The sequence below is a fragment of the Felis catus genome, chromosome D2, assembly GCF_018350175.1.
Source record: "Felis catus isolate Fca126 chromosome D2, F.catus_Fca126_mat1.0, whole genome shotgun sequence".
NCBI lineage: Eukaryota > Metazoa > Chordata > Mammalia > Carnivora > Felidae > Felis > Felis catus.
In genome coordinates, this window is record NC_058378.1 from 19,129,929 (window position 1) to 19,143,889 (window position 13,961).

General features: G+C 46.2%; 1 long non-coding RNA gene across 1 annotated transcript; it reads left to right on the plus strand.

Annotated features, from left to right (window-relative positions):
- The first annotated feature begins 691 nt into the window (after positions 1–691).
- Positions 692–4,427, plus strand: LOC123381015. The gene is made up of 3 exons (XR_006587520.1): positions 692–1,558; positions 2,094–2,197; positions 3,679–4,427. It is a non-coding gene; the product is annotated as an uncharacterized LOC123381015 (long non-coding RNA).
- The last annotated feature ends 9,534 nt before the right edge of the window (positions 4,428–13,961 follow it).

Sequence of the window (13,961 nt, forward strand, 5' to 3'; positions counted from 1 at the left end):
TTTGCAGGAGAAGTGGTTTCGGAACTTGAGGGGCTCTGTGGGAACAAATGTGCAATGGGGGGTGTGGGAACAAGGTGGCTGGAGCATGTGTCTGAATGGAAGAAGGGGTGGAGTGATGGGGTCCACAAGGAAGTGGTGGCCTCATGCAGACTTTTCTTGGACAGATTTGCTTAGCATTGAAAATTAGCTCAGAGATGCAAGGTTGGTCCGTCCCTGGAAGGGTGGCCATCATAGTCTTCAACTTATTTTTTCACGAGTGATTTCACTTGAATCTTGGATTCAGTGGGAGATTCTTGCCCCTCTAATTGAGCTTTTCTGGAATCCCCAGAGGGTGCCCCGTGGTAAGGACCCTGAGGAGCTACTTCTCTCTTCCTGAAAAATCTACCAGCACAGGGCAAATCCACTGCCACACGACGGAAACAGTGAGTTTTGAAGCTACTTGGAAATCATCGTTGGGAAATCAGGAAATCTTTGAATCTCTCTGGGCTGGGCTGGCCTATTTGAATTTTTTTTTCAACGTTTTTTTTTTTTTTTTTTATTTATTTTTGGGACAGAGAGAGACAGAGCACGAACGGGGGAGGGGCAGAGAGAGAGGGAGACACAGAATCGGAAACAGGCTCCAGGCTCCGAGCCATCAGCCCAGAGCCTGATGCGGGGCTCGAACTCCCGGACTTCGAGATCGTGACCTGGCTGAAGTCGGACGCTTAACCGACTGCGCCACCCAGGCACCTCTGGGCTGGCCTATTTGAAGATCCTGATCTAAGGAACAGAATTAAGATGGGGCGCCTGGGTGGCGCAGTCGGTTGAACGTCCAACTCTTGATTTCAGCTGGCGTCATGGTCTGGTGGCGGGCTCCGTGTTGATGGCAGGTCCTGCTTGGGATTCCCTCCCCGCCTCCACCTCTCTGCCCTTTGCCCGCTCATGCACACACTCTCAAAATAAATAAACTTAGGAAACAAAAAAAAGTTGAGGAACAAATTCAGCGAGGGATTTAGTAAGAGCGCAGGTATTTGTTACTTTCTTGGTCAAGTGGTGCCCCCTTGTGGGTACTTCGATGTACTCTCCAGGAACCTTGGCTCTGGCAACGCAAGACCGCAGCAGCAAGGATTACTTCTGGTTTAGGCCCGGTCTGATGGTTCTCTGTGGATTGTCTATTAGGCAAGAATGTAATTCGTGAAAGTGGTGTGGGCTAATTTGTGACCTCCCCAGAAAAGAGATGTTGAAGTCCTAACCCCTGATACCTGTGGACGTGAGCTTATTTGAAAATAGGGTCTTTGCGCATATAATTAAGAAGTAAGTTAAGATCAGGCCAGTAGAGTGGGCTCTTAAATCCAATATGGCTGCTGTCCTTCTATAAGAGGAGAGGGACACAGGGGAGGAGAAGGCTACGTGAGAAGGGAGGCAGAGACTGAAGCGACGCAGCTCTGAGCCAAGGAACACGCAAGATTGTCAGCCTCACCAGAAGCTCGGGCAGGGACAAGGAACAGATCTCCCTCAGAGCTTCCGGAAGGAACCGATTGGGTGGACACTTTGATTTCGCCTCTAGAGCTGTGAGAGAGTAAGTGTCTGCCCGTTTGACATTCATTCGTTGTTATGACGGCCTCAGCGAGCTAATGCAGAGAGAGTCTGGGATTCTGAGTCAGGACCCCAGCTACCGCTTAACAACTTGGGTGACCGTGGACAAATCACTTCAATGTCTCTGAGCCTCTATTTTATCAATCGCCAATGGAAACATGCAAAAGAGTTCCCCTACCCCAAGGTTCCCGTGAGGGTGAAGGGTGATCATGTATGTAAGCATATTTTGTTCACGGTAGGGCACTGTGAAAATGTGATGTTATTATGTAGCAAGAGGTAGTATAGTGCGGTGGCTGAGATCTAGGCCCTGTAGTTCGTTTTCCTGGGTCCACATGTAGAATATCAAGGATGACTCTTAAATACAGAGAACAAACTGAGGGTGGGTGGGGAGAGAGGGGAAAATGGGCGATGGGCATTGAGAAGGGCACTTGTTGGAATGAGCACCGTGTGTTGTATGCAAGCCAATCTGACAATAAATTTTATATATATATATGTATATATATATATTTTTTTTAAAGAGAATATCAGGAAGGAGAATATCATGAAAACTTGATTCTCAAATGAGCCAAAGGCAGTGATGCCCAGGAATGGAGCTGGAATGCATTAGAGGGATCAGAAAATGGTTAGTCTGTAACAAATTACCCCAAAGTGTACTGTCTTCAAACAATGGACGTTTATTATTTCACACAGTGTCTGTGAGTCAAGAATCTGGAGCAATTTAACTGGGTGCTTCTGGTTTGGGGTTTTTTTTATGAGGATGCACTCAAGAAGCTGGCTGGGACCGGGGGTGGAGGGGACCCACTTCCAAGATGGCGCTCTCATCTGGCTGTTGGCAGGAGGCCTCAGTCCTAACTTACCGTGTGGTCCTCTCGGTGGGTCACCTCGAGTATTTTCATGATATTCCATTTCCTCATTCCTCCAACCCCCGCCCCCGCCTGCTCCCCTCACCACGTTCTTCCCTTCAGCAGTGGTCCTTGACCCTTTTTTGTGCCTCAGGCCCCCTGAGCTCTAAAGAGGAGTAGGGGACCCTCTTCCAGTAAAGCACACATACAATTACACAGACTACTATCCTAGATCGAATTTCAAGAGGTTCTGAGGTCATGGTCCACAGAGATCTTTGTAAAACACAAATATAATTATGTAACTCCCTGTTTAAAATCTTTCCGTGACCCCTATTGCCTGCTGGATCAAACATTGGTTACAGTGTGGCAATCTGACTCCAGCTGACTTTTAGTAACAGTGAGCACAACATTAGCATATTGAGTGTCTCCTGGGTGGTAGGCACTTTACGTACTCTTTCTAATCCTTAGAAGAACCCTGCAAGGAGTGAGTTTTATCCTTCACGTTTTGGAGATAAGAAATGTCTCAGAGATGAGATGTAGAGAGTCCAAGATCCCACCGAGTTTCTTGTGATTCTAAAGCAGGTGTCCCTCCGTCAGGCTCACTGCCCCACTCTGTGTCCCGTCTGTGGCTGGACACACTTCACACTCCTTACTCTGGTGCTTCCGAATCACTGGTAGTTTCCAGACATGCTGTGGGTTTCTGCACGGGGTAGTTTTCCCTTCCTCAGAGTTCTTTCCTCTCCTGTCACTGTCTGTCTTCTCCAAACCTCCTCCATCATCATTGTGCTCTGGTACCCTGTTCTTTCTTTAAGACTCAGGGTGTCGCTTCTTTCGTGAAGTTTTCTGTGGACGTCCCAGTCAACGCCGGCAGTCCAGCCACCCCTTCCTCGTGGCCCTTGACACATTCCACAATGATCGCTGGGCCGGGCTGTGATTTCTTTTTTTTTTTTTTTTCCAACGTTTATTTTTATTTTTGGGACAGAGAGAGACAGAGCATGAACGGGCGAGGGGCAGAGAGAGAGGGAGACACAGAATCGGAAACAGGCTCCAGGCTCTGAGCCATCAGCCCAGAGCCCGACGCGGGGCTCGAACTCATGGACCGCAAGATCGTGACCTGGCTGAAGTCGGACGCTTAACCGACTGTGCCACCCAGGCGCCCCCGGGCTGTGATTTCTAATCTCTTTGCCTCTCTGCTCTCACGAGACCCATTCCTTGGTGGGTATCAATCAGGCATCTCTCTAACCTTTTTCTCTCTCCCCAGCACGTGGCACAGAATGGCTGCCTGATGGGCATTCGTTGAGGGAGAGAAGGAATGAATGAGTGAGCGGATGAATGAATGGCATTTTCCGCAAGGAAACGTAAATCAGCATGTAAATCACCTGGCTTTTGAATACACGCGGCAGGAGCTTCAGCCGTTCCTGGGGCGTCAGCAGTCTCTGGAATGTCTCCAGTAAGCCAGGGGTGGCAGGGAGATGCTGCTTCTTTTGTAACATTTTAGTGCCTAAAGGGAGAAGCCACCAAGTTTCTTTTGCCTGCTGGTAGTAGCCATTTGTCCCCTTTTCACAAAAAGGGAAACTGAGGTTCCGAAAATTCCAGTGTCTTTACCAGATGTCCGATCATCTAAGACTCTGCCGACTGGCGACCAGGATCCAGATGCCCTGAGCCCATGTACTGGCTTGTTTTCTTGAAACATACTATGCTTCATAGGGGAAAAGTGAAACCCCCCTTGGAGAACTTGTGAGGGCCCCACTCATCTGGGAAACCTGCCTGCATGTTAAGGAAACAAGCAGTTGTTTCGATATGGTTCCATTTTAATAAGAAAAATGTAAATATGTGTGTACAAATATGTATATGGTAAAAACAGGTGCATCAACATGGTAATAATTGTGATTTCCGGGGGGAGCGGGATTTTGAACTGTTTTTCTTTTCTCTTTTTATTTATGTTTTCCAATTTTTGTGTAAGGTGTATGAATCGCGTATGTGATTTAAAAATTTTTCTAGGGGCGCCTGGGTGGCTCGGTTGGTTGAGCGTCCGACTTCGGCTCAGGTCACGATCTCGCGGTCCGTGAGTTCGAGCCCCACGTCGGGCTCTGGGCTGACAGCTCAGAGCCTGGAGCCTGTTTCAGATTCTGTGTCTCCCTCTCCCTCTGCCCCTGCCCTGTCATGCTCTGTCTCTCTCTGTCTCGAAAATAAATAAACGTTAAAAAATAAAATTAAAAATTTTTCCAGGTGTGCAAATGATAAGGACCGCAATAAGGTAAGGTCTCATTGTAATTTGTGACTTCTCTTTCTTAATACAGATAAAGTCATACAGAGTCTGCACCTAACATAGGAAATGGTTTCTAGAGCAGCAGAAAGTCCAGGCAACTTTGGTATGCACCGTTTCACCTTGAAGGCATCTTCTATCAAGGTTATATTTATAAATGTTCAGTTCAGTGAAATAGTTGACTTGGGTGCTTATTATTATTATTATTATTACTATTATTATTTAGCTCTAATGTCTTCAAAGAAAGTCGGGAAGCCCAGAGGTGGATGATGCAGGGTACTTTCTAAATGTTTTACTCAATAGCTGAGTATGTCCAGCAGTGAAGACAACCCGTTGGTATTTTCCCTGTCAGCTTGTTGGTGGATTTTCTTTTAAAGAAGTCAGATTCTGTTGTGCTGTTTTTTTTTTTTTTTTAATCTAAGCCAGGGGAGCAAATTAGCAGACCCAAAGGTAGGCTCTTCGAATTCACTCACCTCTGTGTCAATAGTGTCCGTTGGGGCTAGTTTCAAAATCATGCATTCACTCATTCATTCATTCATTCCTCCATCAGTAAATATTCATAGCATGATTAGTAAATATTCATAGCATTCTGATTAGTAAATATTAGTAAATTAGTAAATCTGAGTAGTAAGTTTTCACAGCATGCCCATTAATGCCAGGTTCTGCCGTGGTTCCTGGGAATGCGGCAGTAAACGAAGCAAAGTCCCTGGCCTCGTGAAGCAGACTTGCTCGTGGGAGGAGACGGAACGTGAACAAATTAATATGTGCTATGTCAGGAGTGATGGATGCCATGGAAGCACAGGTGGTGGCCCAGAGTCCAGAGTGCTGGGGAGGGGCCAGGGAGGTGGCGGTCCCCATTTTGGGGGACAGTGATCATGGCTGGTTTCGATAAGGAGACATTCTGAGCAGAGATCTGAAGGGAGAGGAAAGGAGCAAGCCTTTGGATATGTGGCAGGAACCTTCCGTAAGGAGATACGAGCAAAGGCAAAGACCTTGCGGTGGGAGTGTGCTGGACATTGGGGGACAGCAGCAGGAGGCTGGGGCGGTGAGGACCATGCATTCGTGATTCAGCAAAGGGTGGAGGGCAGCGTATGGGCTCTTGTAGGCCACTGAGAAGAGACTGGCTCTCTTCTGAGTGAATTAGCCCCAAGAGGCTCTGAGACCGCTAATGGCTATGGGGAGACCAGGCCACAGCGGGGCAAGGCCTGGAGGCAGGGGGAGGGGTTGGGGAGCCGTTGCAACAACCCTGAGAGATGATGGAGGCTTGGATGGAAGACGATGGAAGCGGATGGCTTCTGGATATCTTTTGAAGGCAGAATCGACTGGATTTACTGATAGATGAGATGTGGGATGTGAGAGAGAAATGAATCTGGGTTTTTTTGACCTGAGCAGTGGGGTAGATAGGGGCTCTACTATCTGACAGAGGGAAGATGGCGGGAGGAGTAGGCCCAGTAACTGTGTCTATTGCCGAGTGACAAACCATCCCAAGCTTAGTGGCTTCAAACATCGGTCATCATTAGTTCTCACAAACCTGCGGTTTGGACAGAGCTCGGTGGGGACTTAGTAGGTGCAGGTGGGGTGAGTTGGGGCTCCCAGATGCTGGCTGGAACGCTCTGGGGTTCGTCAATCCCGTGTGGCCGGGCTGGGCTCTCGGCTGGGACCGTCAGCCAGAACTCCCGCACCTCACTTCTCCGTGTGGCTGGTGGTCTCCTCACAGCCTGGTGGCTGAGATCCAAGGGTGAGCCTTCCAAAAACAAGGTGAAAGTGCATGACGTTTTTTATGCCCTAAGCCTGGGGAGTCTCAGAGCCCACTTCTCCTGTTCTCTATTGCTTGAGGGAGTCACAAAGACCAGTCTAGTTTCAAGGGGAGGGGTCAACATCACATAGAAGAGCGTATGGGCTGGGAGATATTGTGGTTCTCTCTTCAAAAAATACAATCTGCCACCTGAGGGAGGAAGGTCTGTAAAGTGTGCGTGGGGCTGTTGAGCAGGCAGGTGGATGTATGCGTCAAGGGAGCTAGGGTCAGGGAGATGACATTTGGAGGCTTTAGGATATTGCTCGTATTTGAAGCCACCTGGAACAAATAGGAAGAGGGGGAAGGAGATTCTGAAGCATTGCATTATTTATTGTGGGAGATAGTTCATGGATACCGTGCCCTAGAACTCACTCCTCCTGTGCACATAGAATTCAGTTCAGTTTCTGCCTCTGCATTTTTTCTCTTGCTCCCAGTGCTCTTGGTGGGGAGCCCATGATTAGATCTAACAAGCCCCCTTTGTCTTCCGGAAGCTGACCTCTCCGCTGTGCTTGGAGTGCCCTCCGGCTTTCCCTGAATAACAATAGCCGAAAGTATTCAGATTTTTAAAAAACCGAAAAACCTTCCAAAGGTCAATAGTGAGAAATAAAGAAATGAATTATTCTATTGTTAGGCAGCTGCATGTCAGGGTAAGAGAGAACACGAAATCATGGTGGGTAAAGTATTCACTAAAGGTTAAAAATAAGAGAAAGGAAAGGAAAGAAATAAGAAAGCCACTTTTCATCCTTAAGAGATCTGATAAAGCTCAGAACCAAGGCTTTAGTTAAGATCTTTATTTTATGAGCAGACTAAATGCCAGGCTGTCAAAAAGGGTAAAACATAAACTTAGTATGGTACATAAAAGCTTTCAAACTCTGGCCCTTTCCTTTCCAACCTCGTCATATCTCACTACATTCTGGTCACTCTGCTCCAAAATCCCCTAAACATGCTACACCTGTTGGCCTCTCCATGGTTTTGTTCCCCTTTTGATCCCGGGCAAACTCCTACTCATCCTTCAAAGCCCTTTTTTGACTCCTGGCAAACTCCTACTCATCCTTCAAAGCCCTTTTTTGACTCCTGGCAAACTCCTACTCGTCCTTCAAACGCATCTGCTCTACAAAGCGGGTGGTTGCAGTCACTCTTTTCAGTGCTTTTTGTATTCCTGTATGGTTTATCATGAGCTGACAGCCAGTTCCTTAAGGGCAGAAACCCCAGGTGCTTTTTCGGCAGCCCCAACACCCAGCAATGCTGGGCACAGCATAGGTAATCACTACATTTTTTCCTGTCTTTGGAATGGAAATACTAACACTTTAACAATGCTCTTTGGTGTAGATTTAGTTTCCACTCCCATTTCCTGGATCTTGCTTCTAGACTTGCCTGAGTGGTTGATCAGGCAGGACTGATTTCCACCGTGGAGAAGGAAGGAAGCCCCACCGCCAGGACAGGAGGGCAGCGTTGTCCCCAAACCCCTGGGGTTTGGTTTCTGCCCTCTTCACAAACGGAGGTTAGGGAGCCCCACATACTCACCGATTTCCAGGCTCTTACCCTGAACTCCTAGAGCACAACGTCTCTGGACTTTCTGTTCGTAAAATCTGAACTGTCAGAAATCAATGGGCTTACCAGATCATTTTGACTACCTAAACGCACTAGCTGTTGAAGCCGGGTCCTAATTTAGTTTCTGAAGCTTGAAGGAAAAGAGAAGAGGGATGCAGACTGTAGTCGTTTGTGAAAGCGACAGGGCTGTTAGAACAAGGGAGCTGGTCTTTACGGAAGCTTTGTTGTAGCATAAGGGGTAATAGCACAAGTCCTTGCATGTCTGTTGCAGATGATTACTTCCAGGACTTACAGACACTCGATCTGGGACTGACAGGCAGAAGGACCAGTCTTGATGTACTGTGCTGGGGTGGGCAGTCATGTGCTGGCTGGATTCCCTGCTGGCGTTCACGTTCATCTTCCTCGCTGCTCCTCGGTAGCATCTTGAACTGAAATACACACGATGGGGTCTGTAGGCCTGAGCAGGGCTGGGTTGGGAGAGTGTCTGAGATCCAGGAGATGACTGGGTGGGGCTGTGGGTGCCTCAACGTGCTGTGGTAGGAAGAGTGGTCACCAGCAGGCTGGATGCTGGGTTCTTCTGCGAGTTTTCTCTCCCCAGTGTCCTGGGAGTGTCTCTGTCTCCAAAGAGACACCGCATTTGACTTCTGACCTAGAAAATAAAGCATGCTTGCCTTTCTACTGCTATGGAGACCTTTTTGAAGCAAGGAGTGCATTCCTCACGCCTCCCCGTGCCTCCCCGTGACAGCTCACTGTTCTTTATTTTTTGAGACAGAGAGAGACAGACCATGAGCAGGGGAGGGGCAGAGAGAGAGGGAGACACAGAATCCGAAGCAGGCTCCGGGCTCCGAGCCATTAGCACAGAGCCCGACGGGGAGCTTGAACTCACAGACTGAGAGATCATGACCTGAGCCAAAGTCGGACGCCCAACTGACTGAGCCACCCAGGCGCCCCACACTGTATTTTTTTTAAAAAAATGTTTATTTATTTTTGATAGAAAGAAAGAGAGCGAGCACAAGTGAGGGAGACAGAGGATCCAAAGCAGGCTCTATGCTGACAGCTGAGAGCCCAATACCAGGCTCGAACCCACGACCCATGAGATCATGACCTGAGCCGAAGAAGTCAGACGCTTAACTGACTGAGCCACCCAGGTGCCCCGGTTCGTGGTCTTTCTTTTCCTCAAACACAGGCAAAAGATGTTGGGGGGTGGGGGGGAGGAAGTGAACCTGAAATCAAGCTAAAAGCATACAGTCCAGCGCCTACCCAGTCTTCGTGTTTTCTCCCTTCTTTCTCTTGTATTCGTTATCTAGCTGTGCAAAAAATACATCCCGGACGGTAGCTGTTTGAAACAACAAATAAGCGGCCACATAGGTTCCAAGGCTTGGGAACCTAGGCGTGGCCTGTGGTGTGTCCGTTTGTCGACCAGGGCTACAGTCATCCGAAGGCTTGACCGGGGTGGGAGACTGCTTCCAAAAAGTCTCACTGACATGCGGTTGGCTTGCTCTGTGGGCCTCTCTGAGGACTGCTCGAGTGTCCTTATGGCTCGAGTGTCCTTATGGCTGGCTATCGTCAGAGCAAGTGACCAGAGACAGAGAGTGAGTGGGGCAGGGCACAGAGGAAGAGGGAGAGACAGAGCAAGAGGGGAGGGGAGGAAGGACGTCACTGTGCCTTTTGCAACCTGCTCCCTGAAATCCCCTGCCTTTTTGCCTGATCCTATTCCTCGGAAGCAAGTAACCGCATCCTGCCCCCACCCAAGGCAGTCAACCCTCCGTCTTGTGAAGGGAGGAGTCTCAAAGATTTTGCGGAAATATTTTCACTACCACAGCCCTCTGTCCGAGTCCCTCCACCCCCCCCACCCCTACCCCCTGCCACGTTTCTGCATCTTTCCACTTTGGTCCTGGTCTCGTAAGTCAGCGAATCCGCATGACTCCAAGTCAGCTGTCTCGTAAGTTAGCTCATTCTAGGGGAAGTGTAAGCTTCCTGTAGATTCTCTCAGGCCCAGGAATCCTGATACCGTTTTGCTTTTTGTTTTTTTCTTATAACTCCATGTCTCTTCTCCGGCACACCAAAATATATTGATGCGACGAATTCACATGAAAGTGTAGGGGGCTTGTCAGCTCACTGGTCCAAGGGGCTTCCCATTTTTAAAAGGGACAAGGCGAATTCTCGCTTTAACCTAACGGAGAGACTCTGCTGGTAGCGGTTAAGTGTGGCGTGTGTCTGGGCAGAGCTAGGCTAGTCCCACAATGTCGCAAGGCGATTCTGCTGGAGGGAGGCATGAACACGTAGGAGGAAGGCCTTCCTCAGACCTGCTGGCCAAAGTGCTCTCTCTCTTTGTTCTTTCTGTTTCTCTCTCTGTCTCCTGTCTCCCCCTCCCCCGTGTGTGTGTGTGTGTGTGTGTGTGTGTGTGTGCATCTTTGTGGCTTAAACTGGCATTTCAACCCCCCCCCCTTTGCACTGTTTGCACCTCTTCCGATTCTTAGTAGCTCTTTTCTCTTTTTCTCTCTCTAACTTCCTACCCACGCCTACCCCAGATGTTATTATTAGCAGGCTTTGTTCCATAACAGACTTGTATTATTAGCAGACTTGTTTCATTCAAAGAAAAAGGAAACGAAACTTCTGCGCCTCTGCCTAATGTAGCAGCAGACTTTAGTTTAAATACGTTGTATTTCATTTCTAACCGGGTATATATAACAGAAAAGTGTTTCTTAAATAAAACTTGTTTTCCCGATTCTGAAAGCAATACGTATTAATTCCAAAGAATCTGGATTTTATATAGAGAGGCACAAAGGAGAAGTTTATAGTTGTCAGTTACTCTGTGATCACAGATAACTGAGGTTAACATTATGATGTATGTCCTTTAGCCTTTTACATACATGAACCCCCACACACACTTTGGGGATATGCTGTATATACTGTTTCATAATATATTTACTTTTTTGACATTAATATGTTAGGGTGAACATTTTCCCATGCTAGTATTTTTCTATAAAATATTTTATTAATTTATTTATTTTAAAACGTTTATTTAGGGGCGCCTGGGTGGTTCAGTCGGTTAAGCGTCCGACTTCGGCTCAGGTCATGATCTCGTGTTTCGTGGGTTCGAGCCCCGCGTCGGGCTCTGTGCTGACAGCTTGGAGTCTGGAGCCTGGAGCCTGCTTGGGATTCTCTCTTTCCCTCTCTCTCTGCCCCTCCCCTGCTCACGCTCTGTCTCTCTCTCAAAAATAAATAAACATTAAAAAAATGTTTAATGTTTATTTATTTTGGGAGAGAGAGAGAGAGAACATGAATGGGGACTAGAGAGAAGGAAAGAGAGAATCCCAAGCAGGCTGACAGCACAGAGCCCGATGCAGGACTTGATCCCACAAACTGTGAGACCATGACCTGAGCCACAATCAAGAGTCTGACCTTTAACCAATGGAGCCACCCAGGTGCCCCACTATAAAAATATTTTTAAGTACTACATAGTACTCTACTATATGATTACATAAAACTTTATTTAATCTATTATTTTTGGACATTTAAGATACCTTGCCCCTCCCCTACGCACACTTTTTTTTTTTGCCTATTAACAATAATACTGTGGGGGCGCCTGGGTGGCGCAGTCGGTTAAGCGTCCAACTTCAGCCAGGTCACGATCTCGCGGTCCGTGAGTTCGAGCCCCGCGTCGGGCTCTGGGCTGATGGCTCAGAGCCTGGAGCCTGTTTCCGATTCTGTGTCTCCCTCTCTCTCTGCCCCTGCCCCGTTCATGCTCTGTCTCTCTCTGTCCCAAAAATAAATAAACGTTGAAAAACAAAACAAAACAAAACAAAAAACAATAATACTGTGTTGAACCTGCTGGCACTTAACTTTTATCCACATCCACGATTATTTCCTTAGCATAATTCCTAAAATTCCTCGTAATTCCTAAACAGTTGGATTAAATGGATGCACGTTGTAAGTTCCTGGTACCAAATTCACTTCTAATGGAGCCAAATTAACTTCTAGAAGGGTTATGCTAATTTCCACTCTTGTCAACAACGTATGAGAATGCTGGTTTTCTACACCGTAGACAATATCGACTATAGTCCATTTTTTTGCCTGTCAATTTTTAGTTTGATTCTATTGTGATCAGAAAAATATACTTTGTGTGAATTCAATTCTTTAAAACTTACTGAGATTTGTTTTACGGGTTAGAATGCTATCTTGGTGAATGTTCCACGTATGCTTGAAAAGAATGTGTATTCTTCTCTTTTTAGATGGCGTGTTCTATATCAATCGGGTCAAGTTGGTTGGTAGTGTTGTTGAAATCTTCTACATCTTTGCTGATTTTCCTGTCTGCTTGTTCTAGCAATTACTAAGAGAAAAATGTTGGAATCTCCTATAAATCTGCATTTGTCAATTTTTTCTTTCTTTTTTTTTTTTACAATTAAAAAAAAGTTTATTGTTTATTTTTGAGAGAATGAACATGAGCAGGGAAGGGGCAGAGAGAGAGAGAGGGAGATACAGAATCTATCTGAAGCAGGCTCCAGGCTCGGAGCTGTCAGCACAGAGCCCAATGCGGGGCTCACACCCGTGAGCTGTGAGATCGTGACCTGAACTGAAGTCAGACGCTTAACTGACTGAGCCACCCGGCTGCCCCTACTTATTCTTTTTATCAGCTTTTGCTTTCTGTGTTTTGAAAGCTCTATTATTATGGGCCACTGTATCGGCTTTCTTATAGCTTCTTGAAGCATTGATCCATGTATCATAATAGAACTTCTTCTTTTTTTCCAGTTTTATGGACAAATATTTGACCTATATCACTGTATGTGCTTAAGGTGGATAGCATGATTGTTTAATGTACATATACTGTGAAATGATTACCACGACAGGTTTAGTCAGCATCCGTTACCTCATGTGGATACGATAGCAAGGAAATAACAAAAATGTCTGCTTGTGATGAGAACTCTCAGGATCTACTCTCTTAACAACTTTCCTTTACATCAATCAGTAATGTTACCTATAGTTACCATGTTGTATCCCTAGGGCTTACTTATCTTGTAACTGGAAGTTTGTACCTTTTGGCCACCTTTTCTCAATTCTTCCTCCCCCATACACCTTAACATTCATATTTATCCCTGATAATATTCTTTGTCCTGAAGTCTATTCTGTCTGCTATAAATAGAAACTCTTGAGCTTTTAAAATTAGTGTTGTCTATACACCATAGATTTTCCCAGCCTTTTACGTTTATTTTAATCCATCTAGGCCTATTTATGACCTGAGCCAAAGTTGGACGCTTAACTGACTGAGCCACTCAGGCGCCTCTATTTTTTAAAATTTTTAAAAAAGTTTATTTATTTATTTTGGGAGAGAGAGCATGGGGGAGGGAAGAGAGAGAGATGGAGAGAGAGAGCCTGACATGGGGCTTGAACTCATGAACAGTGAGATCGTGACCTGAACCAAAATCAAGAGGTGGACACTCAACTGACTGAGCCACCCAGGTGCCCCTCAGTAAATCTTATTTACAAAAACAGGCAGCAGGCACGATTTGACCTGTGGGCTATAGTTTGTGAACTCTGCTTTAAATAATAAAAAAATTATATATTAAGGAACAGAATGTTTTTAAAACATTGAGCCCATATTACCATATCTGTTACTCTTCTCCACTCCTCCCTTTATTGAGATTGTGAATTTCATTTGACATCATTTTCCTTCTGGCCGAAGAAATTTAACATTTCTTACAGACCTGGTATGCCTCAATACATCATTTCAGCTTTTGCTTGTTTGAAAAATCTTTATTTTGCTTTTGTTGTTGAAAGACATTTTTGCTTGAAATAGAATTCTAGGTTGACAGGTTTTTTCCTTTCACTACTGTAAAGATATATCTGCATTGTCTTTTGGCTTCCATGGTTTTGGTCAAGCAGTAGCTATAATTATTATCATTTCTCACCTTATATAAGTCATTTTTTTCCT